This window comes from Myotis nattereri, assembly GCF_964212035.1.
Source record: "Myotis nattereri genome assembly, chromosome: 6".
In the NCBI taxonomy this organism is placed as follows: domain Eukaryota; kingdom Metazoa; phylum Chordata; class Mammalia; order Chiroptera; family Vespertilionidae; genus Myotis; species Myotis nattereri.
Window position 1 is genome coordinate 10,376,957 of NC_138081.1, and position 13,586 is coordinate 10,390,542.

A 13,586-nucleotide genomic window follows, 5' to 3' on the forward strand; every position below is an offset into this window, starting at 1 on the left:
CCTGATTATCCTTGCCATTCTATTTTTAATTTTGAAAATATTTTATGCATAATCATTTTGTAACCAGTGTCTAATTATCCTAGTATCTTAACTCCCAGAGAATTCACATCTGTTGCTTGTGCTTTCCGCTGACTCTCAGTCATGGTGGCTCATTTTCGTAAGTGTTGGGTGAACTTTGATCACAAGTTTTTTGTTGCCTGTTTTTGCATAACCCTCACCTGGGGGAACCCTGGGGAGCAATTTGAAATGTTTTCCTCCAGAGAGGCTTGCAATAGCTTCAGGTGGAAGCCAGGGGACGCTGGCCACCTGAGTCCCTGCCTAGCGCAGGCGTGTCAGTCCGTTTCTCTGCCTTCCCTGCAGGGACCCCATTGGAGAGCTGAAAGCAGCATGCTCCCTGAGGGCAGTCTCGAGGGTTCCCCTGACTCCTCCCAAGCCCGGGTTATTAAATATGGCTCACGAAGGATCCGTGTTTTAGAGAGAGAGGGTGCTTTGGAGTGTCTAGTCTATCGTGTTCCTGCATGTGATGTGTCTACATGAGAGGTCCCGGTCCAAGCGCTACAGGGGTTCAGAGCAGGACAGCCAGTTACCAAGTTACACTGGGGTGTAATGGGATGGGGTGGGGATTGTCAAATGAGCAACGTCCCAGGCGTTCTCTCCCCCAGGTAGTCTGGTCTAATAGATCTGGGTGGGGCCCATGATTTTTTAACCCTACTCCCCACTTCATGTGATTCTGATGCCGATGGTGCAAGTCAATTTCAAGAAACTCTGGGCTATGGCAATCAAAGAGGGCTTCATGGAGGAAGCTGGATTTGACCAGAACCTTAAAGGGCCCCAGTCAAAGGAAGCAGAGACAAAAGACAGGGAATAGACTGGCTAGTTTGTCCAGAGTGTAGGCTCCTGTCAGCAAGGCAGGAAAGTAAGGAGGGCCCAGATGGTGGAGGTCCCGAAATCTTAGATGTGGGGTTTGAGGCTTTATCCTATGAAATCTTGGGAGCCATTGAAAGCTCTTGGGGAAGGAGAAGCAGTGGCAAGGGCAAAGCAGGATTTTAGGAAACGCAATCAGACAGCAGGTAGCTGGGTGAATTGTATTCCTACAGTTACCCACTTACCATGGAGAATAATGAACTAAATAATGCTGCTATTTTAAGAGAGTTGTGCTTTTGTAGAAAGAGGAGCAGGGACTAACTAATGCTCAGTGTTCTGGGCTGTCAGCCCCGGGGGCCTGGTGGGGGGGGGGGGGCGCGGGCTGGGGGGCCTGGCAGACTGACGTGGCTTCCACAGGCCTTGCGATCCGCCCGCAGAGCAGCGTGAATCTTGTTGGTATGAGGCCAGCAGATCCTACCGGGATTCCTGAAGATGGGCCTTGGCTACTGAGAGGAACTCATTCATCAAGGCCCAGGCTCCTGCCTTAGGCTCTGCAACCCCACAGGGCAGGCAGCTGTGTCCTCACCCTGATGGGGGACCTGAGATACTGCCGCCACAGTAAGGTACAGGGTAGCAAACTGTAGTGGTAGCTCACCATGCTGATGTGATTACAGCATTCCAGCTGCGTTCACTGACGGGTCCCATCCAACCCCTCAATAACCCCGGGTGGTGGGCTCTCTTCCCTCTGTGATGGATGAGACTCAGAGAAGCTCATTGACTTACCAGGGGTCACACAGCAGAGCTAGGACTTGAACCCAAGTCTCCTGGTGGCAGCCAGAGTCCTAGACATTGTGCTGCTGGTGGTACAGGGAATGGGAGGACACTTCTCAGCTGGAGTGCTGATGAGGGGGGCAGTGTTCAGACTTGTTTTTCCTGAACACCCGGGAAGGGCTCTTGCTGGGTCCTGTTCGTTTCTGAGGACAGCGCTTCCTCACAGCACAAGAGCTTGGAAGGTGGCCGGGCCCTCTCCCTGCCTCCACGCTGGGTGGCACCTGAGCCTCACGGGATGATAAGCGTTCAACCAGGCGGGAGATCCGCCTCTTGAGATCGCTCCCTGCACCACTCGCTGCAGTCGGAGTGCTTCCTTTCTCACGGAGGGGAAGTCCTTCCTGCTGTCTGCCTCCAGTTCTCCTGCCACTGCAGTCCCTCCTGCCAGAAGCAGAGAGCAATGGCTTCTCCCAGCCACCACCATCCCCAGAGCTCCAGGTCCAGGTCAGAGGTCTTTCATATCCCAGCATCGTCAGTCCTTCCTCGTGCAGAACTGACAGCAACCAAGCTCACGCTCCCCCGGGACAAGGAGTGGCCATCACCCGCTCAGGCTACCTCCCCCCACAACCATTATGTGTCCCTGTCCTTCCCAGGGACCCATGGGAGCCAGTGAGCTGTGCAGTGAGAGAGATGCCCTAAGTGGGAGCAGGGAAAGGGAAGGCAGGACCCCTCTCAGGTCCCTGAGACCATCCATTCCCTTCACTAAGCACCTACTGAGCTCCTCCCGTATGCACCAACCCAGCACTGGCCGCAAACACATGAGCCAGGGCTGCTGCCCCCGGCTGACAGGGCAGGCTGCGGAAGAAAGCAGGCATGCATGCCGGGACGGGAAACACCCGTGTGCAGCAGCAGCGTGGTGCTTACACAAAGCATGAGCCTCCGTGTCCTCGCAAGCTATTGCTGTGGCATACGCCGCTCCCAAGTCGTTCATTTTTCCCACGTACCTGCCATTTGGGCGGGGCTAGCAAGGCAGCTGTGTGCTCCAGTTGGGACAGCTCGATTCAGGACAGCTTGGTTAAAGGCGACTTCCTCCCTGGTCTGGGAGCTCAGCGGGGGCTGGAGGCGGGGCCTCTCTGCTCCTGGCCACGCGAGCCTCTTCATGCCCACATGGCCTTCCTCACAGCATGGCGCTGGTCCCGGAGGGCAAGGCGGAATTGTTTGACTAATCACATCGTGTTGAGTGGCAGTCACAAAGGTCAGCCCAGGTTCCAAGGGAGGGGCCCCGGACGACACTTCTCGCTGGGGAGTGGCGAGGGCCTAGGGGAGCTGGTGAGGTGGGAGCTACTGCTCAGCCATCTCTGGGAACTACAGCCCGCCACAAGCCATCGCAGGGAATACCACGAAGCGTTAAGAGACTTACATTATCGAATGGAAAAAGCAAGTGATGAAACATTTATGAAAAGGAGAAAGGCACGAGCATATTTATGAGCCGGAGTCCTGGGAGGATGAACACCAGAAGGCCGGCAGGGTTCCCCTCTGTGCTTTGTTCTTTATCTCTAATGCATTCGTTAGCTGGTTTTCCAACGGCATGCATTATTTTCCTAATTAAAAAGTACCATCTCGTTCTATGTTGAAAAACAAATACCCACACAGAGGACATAATTAGGAAGCCAATGGTGCGAAGCAAGTGAAGGGTCCTGAGCAGAAGGAAGAGGGAGGTCTCTCACGCTGGACTCCTCACGGCTTCGATATTCGGATGTGCAGCGGGAGTCCACGGGGTGGGGGGTGGGGGGTGGGGGGGACTAGGTGCTAAATCATTTTCCACTTTTATTTGACCAGGAAAGAGTGTGAGCAGTGGGCGCGCAGGTGCACGCGTGGTGTGTGGGGTGTTTATGGGTACCACCGTGTACATGAGTGTTTTGTTGGATGCACAGGTGTGTGTTAATATAGACGTGTGTCTGTGCATGTGTGTGTGCTTGCTGTTAGGCGTGTGCACTGTTGTGAGCATGTGTGTGTTGTGGCATCTCATGGAACCTGTGCTGCTCGGAGCATGTTGGGTTCTCCCGGTGCAGGCAGAGCTCCTGGGCTCCGCGGGGGAAGACTGCCTCCCCACCGCAAGCCCTTTCCCTCCCTCTCTGCCTTTCCCTCTCCCTGCGCTCCTACACCCTTTCCTCAGCAGCCCGCAGCCCCTCACTCATCACACACATTGGGGAGGGGCTCCCCTCTGCTCCCCTCCGGCCCCCTCATGCCTTCTCTTAAGCCCTTGGCCAAAGTTGCAGGATTTGGATAGGGAAAGCAAACTGAGAGAGAAACTACCCTGGCAAGGCAGGAATCAAGAGAAAAGCCGGAGATTCCAGGAAAGTACGACAGCATTTAAATCGGCCTCCAGCGGAGATGCTCTGTGATAAGTATGTGAAATTGCTTGGCTTGGGTACACAGACCAGGCTCGGTGACCTGTGGTCATTGTTCTTTGTCATTATGTCTTGACTTCCTCTCCAACCCTCACACACGCACAGGCAACATCACACACACACACACACACACACACACTCACACACACACACACACTCACACACACACTCACACTCACACACTCACACATACACACACTCACACTCACACACACACACACTCACACACACTCACACTCACACACTCACACATACACACACACTCACACTCACACACACACACACTCACACACACTCACACACACTCACACTCACACACTCACACATACACACACTCACACTCACACACACACACTCACACACACACTCACACACACACACACACTCACTCACACACACACACTCACACACACGCACTCACACATACACACACACTCACACACACACTCACACACACTCACACACACACTCACACTCACACACACTCACACACACTCACACACACACACTCACACACACTCACACACACGCACTCACACATACACACACACTCACACTCACACACACGCACAGGCAACATCACACACACACACACACTCACACACACTCACACACACACACTCACACACACTCACACACTCACACATACACACACACTCACACACACACACTCACACACACACACACTCACACACACACACACGCACAGGCAACATCACACACACACACACACACACACACACACTCAGCTGGGATTGTGGCCACTTCATTACAAACTCTTGGAGAAACCCAGGAATAGACCAAGCTCCCCGCCCCCACCCCCACCCCCAGAGAAACTCCCACACATTTCTACACAGCAACACTGGAAAAACAAAACGTTTACAAACAAATGGAATGTCCATGAATAGAAGAATGGATAAATTGTGGCCCAAATCCACAGAGGAGTACTGTACATCTGCAAGGACAAATGAGCAGGTTCTACTCACACAGCAATCAAAAGAATAAGTAGCAGAAGAACTGCACACAGTGTGATATGCACATAAAATTTAAAACCACGTAAAATATACACATATGGTTTGGGGGTGTAAGCATATAGAATAAAAGTACTTTTTTTTTTTTTTAAAGCATGGGAAAGATAAGCAACACATTCCGATTAGTGGTTACCTAAATATTTTCTCCGGGGATGTGAGACGGGAGGGGGAAGATATGTAGGAGGAATAGGAGGGCCATCAGTTGTTGCTAATATTAATGATCTATTGCTGAATATCAAATGATCACAAAACCTAGCAGTTTAAAGCAACAGACATTTATTATCTCAGTTTGATATGCTCATGCGGATTTTCTTCTTTGGCCTGTTAATATGATGGATTACATTGGTTGGTTTTTGAATACTGCACCCGTTTGGCATTCCTGGGATAATCTCTCCTTGGTCGTGGTATATTCTTCTTTTCAAGCACATTGCATATGTGATGTTGTGGTGTGTTGTTTGAGATTTTTGTTTGTATGTTGCTGAGGGATATCGGTCTGTAGTAGTTTGGCCATTAGGGTAATGCTAGCCTTATAAAAGGGGTTGGGAAGTTTCCCCTTCTCTTCTGCTTTCTGGAAGACATTTGTGTAGTATTGGTGTCATTTCTCTTTTAAATGTTTATTAGAATTGACTAGAGAAACCAACCAGGCCAGGAGATTTATTTTTTTTCTTGGAAGTTTTTAAACTACGAATTTAAATTTCTTTAATAGATACAGGGTTGTTCTTTTTCTTGGGTGCATTTTGGTAGTTTGTGGCTTTTAAGGACTCGGTCTGTTTCATCTAAGTCAAGGTCATCACACTTTTTCTGTAAAGCAGTGGTTCTCAACCTCCTGGCCCTTTAAATACAGTTCCTCATGTTGTGACCCAACCATAAAATTATTTTCGTTGGTATTTCATAACTGTAATGTTGCTACTGTTATGAATCGTCATGTAAATATCTGATATGCAGGATGGTCTTAGGCGACCCCTGTGAAAGGGTCGTTCGACCGCCAAAGGGGTCGGGACCCACAGGTTGAGAACCGCTGCTGTGAAGGGACAGAAAAATGATTGTCCGCTCTGGGGGCCGTGCAGTCTGTGACCGCTCTTCCCCTCTGCCTCTGTGGTGTGACAGCGTGCACGAGTGAGCGTGGCTGTTGTACTAGTTTGCTGGGACGGTCACAGCAAATTACTAGAAACCGGGCGGCTTGAAACAACAAGAATTTCTTCTCTCACAGTTCGGGGCTAGAAGTCCAAAGTTAAGGTGTCAGCAGGGCCATGCTCCCTCCGAAGGCTCTAGAGGAAAGACCTTCCTTGTTGCTTCCAGCTCCAGTCAGGGTAAGTCTCATCTCTACATCAGTCTTCGCATGGCCTTCCCTCTGCGCCTTTCTGTATCTCTGTCCCCAAATCTTCCACCGCTCTTCCGTAAGACGTCAGTCACATCTGATGTAGGGCCAATCCTGCACCCATACGACCTCATTTGCACTAATTACACTTGCCAACACCCTATTTCCAATTTAGGTCACATTCTCAGGTTCCAAGTGGATATGGATTTGGGCGTGGGGGAGGTGGGGACAGTTCAAACCAGTACAGCCATGTTCTAAAAAACAATGTTACAAAAACAGGGAGTAGGCCAGATTTGGTCCATGGGCTGTAATTGGCTGACCTTTGACTTAAGTTGTAAATATATGGACATAGCGATGTTTGTAGTATTCTCTTATTTTAAATTTTGTGGGGTTGATGGCGAGTGACCTTCCTTCTTTCACTCCTGATAGTGGTAATTTGTGTCTTTTCTCTTTTTTGTTGCTGTCAGTCTAGCAGCAGGTTTATCAATTTTATTGATTTTTTTCAAAGGACCAGATTTTAATTTAGTTGATTCTTCTCTATTGTTTTCCTAGTTTCTATTTTATTGATTTCTACTTTGATCTTTATTTACTCCTTCAGCTTACTTTGAGTTTATTTTACACATTTTTTTTCTAGTTTCTTAAGGAAGAAGCTTTGATTATTGATTTGGGACCTTTCTTCTTTTTAATATAAGATTTTTAATATTATAAAATTTTCTCTAAGCACTGATTTAACTGATATCTCTGTGGTATGATTTGCAAGTGTTTGGAGATTTTCTAATAGTTTTTTGTTACTGATTTCTAGTTTAATTCACTATGGTCAGAAAACATACTTGGAATTCACGTTTTAAAAATTTGTTAACACAGATATTAAACTTTTGGTATTGTCCCACAGATTCCTGAATGTGTTCATTTTTTTAATAATATTTTGTCTGTTGTTCAAATCAAATAACTATTGATCCCTCAAGTTCATTCACTCTGTCATCTTCACTTTGCTATTGAGCTCATCCAGTGAATTTTTAATTCAGTTATTATATTTTTCAGTTCTAAAATTTCTGTTTGGGTCTTCTTCATATTTTCTATTTATTTTCTGAGACCATCTACCTTTCCACTTATTTCAAGCGTGTTTACCCTAACTTCTTGAAGCATGGTTATATTACCTGCTATAAAGTCTTTGGTGATCCAACATCTGTATCACCCCGGGGTTAGCATCTGCTGCTTTTCTTTTCTCTTGTGAATTAAGATTTTCCTCGTTGTTCACATGCCAAGCAAATTTGGATTTTATCCTAGATATTTAGGGTCTTGTTTAAATCCTAAGAAGTATGTGGGTTTTTATTGTTGTTAGCAGATTTTTTTTTAAGTTAGGTTTATGCTGCAAGTTCTGAGCTGCCTTCTGTGGGCTGTGCCAATGTTAGTTTAAATTTCAAAGTGTTTTCAGTGCTTTAAGGGACAGTCCCCAGTGTGTGGTACCCTGTGGCCAGTCTGGGGCTTGTGTGTGGCCTGTACTGTGGCTCAGCTCTCAAAGCCTGGACTAGCTGTTTAGGATCAGAGTCAGGCACACACAGCTCAGAGGCGAGGCCTGGAATTCATACACAAGTTTATGGGATTAGTGTCTGAACTCCCTCTTCTCCTCTATCCACATGACACTTTCCAGGTCCCTGGAGCCTCCCTTCCCAGTCCTCCAGCCAGAAACCTGGGGTTTTAGTTCCCCACTCAGCTGCGCTCTTCCCACTGCTGTGTCTGGGCCCAGTACCACTGATGATTCTCCCTGGTTGGTGTCTGGCAGGGCCCGCACAGCGGGAGTGGGGAGCCCAAGACAGGACCTTGGAGAGTTCCATTCTTCTGGCGCAGAAGAAAATGAGAGCTATAAGCCTGGGCGACCCCATGGGACAGGGCTTCCCACTCTGTCATGATTTCATTGCCTGTTTGTGTGTCTGTCTCTGTGGCTGGGGAATGTCTTCAGTGGGGCCAGAGCCTTGATCCCTGCTTCTCTCTAGAGGCCAGCACGGTGCCCAAGTTATCACATGAAGAGAGGAGAGAGTGTGGAGGGTCCTGCAGAAGGATTATGGGAAGCCTGGAAGCAGTGCTCATTACTTTGAGCCACAGTCTGCTGTCCAGAGCCTACTCACATGGCCCAACGGAACTGCAAGGGAGTCTGCGAAATGTGATCTTTCTGCATATCCAAGACAGAAATGACACAGCTTTGTTGAAAGTATTGTCTCTGTCATCCATGCCTTACTCTTCTCAGCTCTGAGCCTTTGGACATACTGTCCCTCCCACCTTGGGGTGCTCCCATCAGTCCCTGCCAAATCCTTCCCATTCTGAGGCCACACTCAATCGCTTCCTTGAAGGCCTCCCTGACTGCTCTCTCCCCTGAATGAGTAAACCATGGACTTACCCACAACAGGTCATTTAACACAGGGTAGCCTTGGCCCCGGTTTGTTTTATGTGTGCAGGTGTGAACAGCAGCTGTGGGACACTGAGAAGTCCGAGGCCATGCTTATATAAATATGTTCAAAATATGTTTGTTGGAAGTGAACATCATCAGAAATGGTACATATTGCACCCTGATAGGACGCAGTAAGAAGGACGCAGCATCACTTCTTTGTAATCCTTGCCAGATAAATAGAAATTGAGTGACATTGTACAAAACAACTGGCCTGTCATCTTTAAACATGTTGAAGTTATAAAAGTCAAGGAAAGACCAAAGAATGGTTTTGGAGCGAAGGAAGCTTCACATGACAGAGACCTGGAGACTAAATGCAGCGCGTGATTTTCGACTGAACCTTTTGGCTGTAAAAGACGTTATAGGGACAGCTGTCAACGCTTCAATGGGGCCCGAGGATCAGAAGGCAGCAATGCATCGGTTTTAATTTCCCGGTTTTGATGGTTGTGTCATGTAGGAGAATGGCCTTGTGTATAAGAAATACATACATTTGAAGGTGCTAGGACATTAGGTCTGCAATTTACTCTCAAATGTCTCAGAAAATAAATAGCTCTTGGCGCCATACTTCCAACGCTTCTGTGAGTGTGTCATTGTCTCAAAATAAAAAATAAAATGCTTGTTGGAAGAAAATGCCAGTAAATCCCAGAGTACAGGCAAAAAGGCACACTTCCCAGGCAAGCCTCCGGGCCACCATCCCCTGTGCCCTGACCAGTGGTTTCAGCAATGATGAGCCTGTGGCTGGCTGGCCAGGGCCACAGTGCAGCCGTTCCCCCCCCCCCTTCTCTCGGAGAACCCCGACGTTGTTGGGGCTCAGCGGTGTGCTAGCCTCGGGGGGTGCCGCTGGTCTCAGCCGCGTGTGACCTCCCACTCCTCTGCCGGGCACCACGGTTTCTGTTCCGGCCAATGGCACGCCACGTCTTTCGGATCAACCCTCCTTCAAAAACAACAAAGAGAACTGGACAAAAGACATTTTAAGAAATAAACTCAAAAGCTTCAAAAAAGATGAAAGGCAGCAGGGAGCACCACACAAGCTCATTTGGGGACGGAAGCTTATTTCCTGAGAGGCAAGCACCAAAGCCGCTTATCCTGAGGCTATTTGCCGCAAGTGCTCACTCGGGGACGCGCCAGAGGAGGGCACAAAAGTCAAGGTCCTCCAAGGCCCGAGGTGGGGGGACCTTCAGGAGAGCCTTCCCACGTCAAGCTGGTGCCCCTGGGGACAGGGCGCCAGAGGCTGGCTCCCCCTCTCTCCCCTGCAGCTGGGGGACTGTGTGCTCGAGTTCCTGCCAAGGAGACATCCGGGAATCTGCCGGGCAGTTTCTGGGAAGGACTTTTCTCCCCGATGAAAGGAGGCTGGGCATGAGGAGGGCTCTCCGCTTCTCCCTCCTGCCTCTCAGCCTGGCGCTGCCTGCAGGAGCTGCGGTGCAGTCCTCCCAAAGCGTCTGGTGACACTCGCGGAAGGTGCGGGCGCAGAGGGATCTGTGCAGAGCTGGGCCACAGGTCACCCTGGAACCAGCCTCTTGCAGACTTTTTGCTATTTGGGGAAAACAATTCAAAGCCACTTGGGTCTGATATTCATTCCTTTGGAAGGAAGGCCTCTCTCCTAACGGAGAAAACCGCGTGCACACAATCGCGGGACAGGCTGCCTGCTCACCGCTCCGCACCCGCCCTCAGAGCCACAGGGACAGCCGCCGGGAATCCTCGCTCTCGCCTCCTCTTCACCCTGTGGGCGCAGAGGTCACAGCTGTTTATACTCTCCCTGGTCTCCTCTGCCCCAGGGTTGATGACACTCGGGGTTAAGCCGGGACCCGTCCTGCCCTGCAAACCTCTGAGTGGGAGATTGACCCCTCTCTGCCGGTGTCTCAGGGTCAACACAGGGCTGGCTGAGAAAGCCCTTGTCCCGTTAACCCTCCTACTTCCTGCTAGTGCTTCACACACTTCATCCCCTTCTGTTTAACCCTAGGAACACCCATCCTCAGAGGTCGGCGCTGCTAACACCCAGTTTACAAAGAAAGAGAGGCTCGCCCAACGTTCAGTGATTTGCCCAAATCACACAGCTTGTAGGTGACTTAATTCACTTAACTCCGACCTGTTCAACTGCAAGTCATTGCCTCCAACCTCCCCCCCACCCCATTTCCTGCCTCCAACCCTACAGCAGCTAGTAACATGGGTGGGTAGGACAGCTCAGGGCTGTGGGAGTACATGAGGGCAGGGGCCAATCAGGGAAGACTTCTTGGAAGAGGTAGGGAAGGCCAGGCTCATAGGTTGGGGAAGAATTAGAGACAGATGGAAAGTCAAACACCCTAGCGGGAACTGAGTCAGAGCCTCAGAGTTTGGAAGGGGGAGAGTGTCAGGGAGATGGGGCTGGGAGGGGGCCAGTGGGTATAACTGTGACTCGGGAGAGAGAGTATAACCTGGGGTTAAGCACCCAAACTTAAGAGCCAGAGGGCTGGATTGCCTCCCAGCTCTTCCTATCAGGTGTACGACTCCGAGCAAGTTCTTAACTTCTCTGTGCCTTAGTCTTCCCATCTGTAAAATGGGTATGATAATAGTACATACCTCTTTGGTCTTAGTGACAACAATGGCCGGTGCTTGGCAAATGTCATTATCATAGTTTCCTTCGTTGAAGCTCTCTTCCTCCTCCTCCCCTTCCCCCTACGGATTTGTTGGCCACTCTGGGATATCCCAGAGAGCTCCTGGGCATGCCCCACCCTCAAGGCCTTGGTCCTTCTGCTGAATATGCCCACTGCCCCTAAAACTCCACCAACCTGGGCTTCCCCAACCCCAGCCCTCCCCTCCATTCCCAATTCTATCTGGGGGAATGAGAGAGATAAGAACCAGCAGCTTCAATTAAAACCGAGTCGCTTGAACAATAATGGAAAAGTAATTGAGCTAAATTGAAATGTAATTGGGAAAAAAAAACAATCATGGCTTAACATGGATTTAGAAACCAGGCTGGGGGGCAGGGGCCTCTCCAGTCTCCAGCCTCCAAATCTCCTTATCTCCTCCCTATTCCTTAGGGGCCCCCCTCACCTCTCAGTTCAGAGTCCCCACAGACGCCCCCCTAACATCCTGAGGCTTCTCCCTCCCGTCTGCTCCCCCGAGTTATCCTAGACCAGGCTTCTCAATCTGGCGATTTTGTGTCCACACCCTCTGAGGGACATCTGACAATGTCTGGTCGTCACAACTGGGTGGTGGGTGCTCCTGGCATCCAGTGGGCGGAGACCAAGAATATAATGCCCAGGACAGCCGCCCACAGCAAAGAATTATCCAGCCCAAAGCGTGAATAATAGTGCCGAGGCTGAGAACCGCCCTGCTCCAACTCTCCGCCCTGCCACGGCCCCCAGCCTTCAACAAAGGGGCCTCTAGCTTCCTCTCCCCTGTCCAGCATTAGGGAGACACCCCTCTTTTATGTGTCCCCTGTGAACCCTAAGACCTGACTCTCAGCAAAGAGAAGGGCAGAGGTCCTTACTTCCTGGGAGCCAGTGAGCTCCATCACCCCCAGGGGAGCTCTCCATCACTTCCCCTCTTTCCCATAACATCCCCTTCCTCCCTCCCTCCCCTCCCTTCCACGGGCCCATCTGGAAACCATGAGTGGACAGGGTGAGTGTTAGCTCCCTGCTGTCCCCATCACTCAGACAGTCCTCAGGAGACGCTCCTTGAAGAGACCCTTCAGGGGCCAGAATCACACACACACACACACACACACAGACCCCGCTAGATGTGGAAGCCAGAAGTGTCCTTAGGGATCTTCCTGATATTAGAAACCAGGCTGGGAGAAGGGGCAGGGAGTGGGGGGCGTGCTCAGAGCTGCCCCGGCCCCAGCCCCAGCCCCCGCAGCTGAGCATCAGGAGGGAGGCGCTCCCGAGTCCTCAGGCCCCTTGCCCTCTGCCCACACCTGAGCCTGGTCCTGCCGCCCCGCAGAAGCCAGGCCTGACTCCCCTCTGCCTCACCATCTCCTTCCGTCTCCCTCCCTTCCCACCCGTCCCTCCAGCTCGGATGTGCCTTCAGTGCGGGGTGGGGATGTGGGGGGCTGGGAGGTGAGCAGGAGGTGGCTGTTTGGGCTCCCGATAAACTCGGGAGTCAGCTGGCGTGAAATGAAGAAATATGGCTCCCGGTAAATATTTATTTTCTATCAGAAATTAGCAAACCAAATGTAATTAAAAACAACTCTGTGTGTGCCTTTCCACTCCCACCCCCAGCCCCCAGTCTAGAAAATGACATCTCGGAAGAGTGAGTCATAAAGCCGCGTCCTAATTAGCAGGCTGCCCTGCTGCTGGGCTGCCGCCCTCAGACTCCAAGAAGCTGCCAGGACGGAGCGTGGGCCCAGCCATTGTCGCTCTGCAGGCCCCCTCTCTCCTTTGCCCCCGCCTCCCCCCACCCCTCCAGTCTGAAGGGCTTGACCCCTGAGCAGGGCCAGACGGAAGTGGAGGGAGTGAACCAGATCTCCCTTCAGCGAGTCAGACAGGGCCCCTCGTCACCTGGCTCCGGCCCCGGCCCCGCCCCCCCCTCAGGAGCAGGAGTTGCTGGCTGAGAAAATGGCTTGGGAAATCAGCAGAACTGGATTCCCTCACTGTCTAGCTGTGCGACCTTGGGCAAGTCCTTTAATTTCCTGAGCCTCAGTTTCCCCACTTGCGGCCCCCAAGAGGGCAATTAGTGATCAAGAATTTCCCAATGCCAAGAGCCTGAAGCTCTTAGAAGCTGGGAGTGTTTGTACACACGACACATTAAGTTAGTTCTGAGCTGTGGGGACA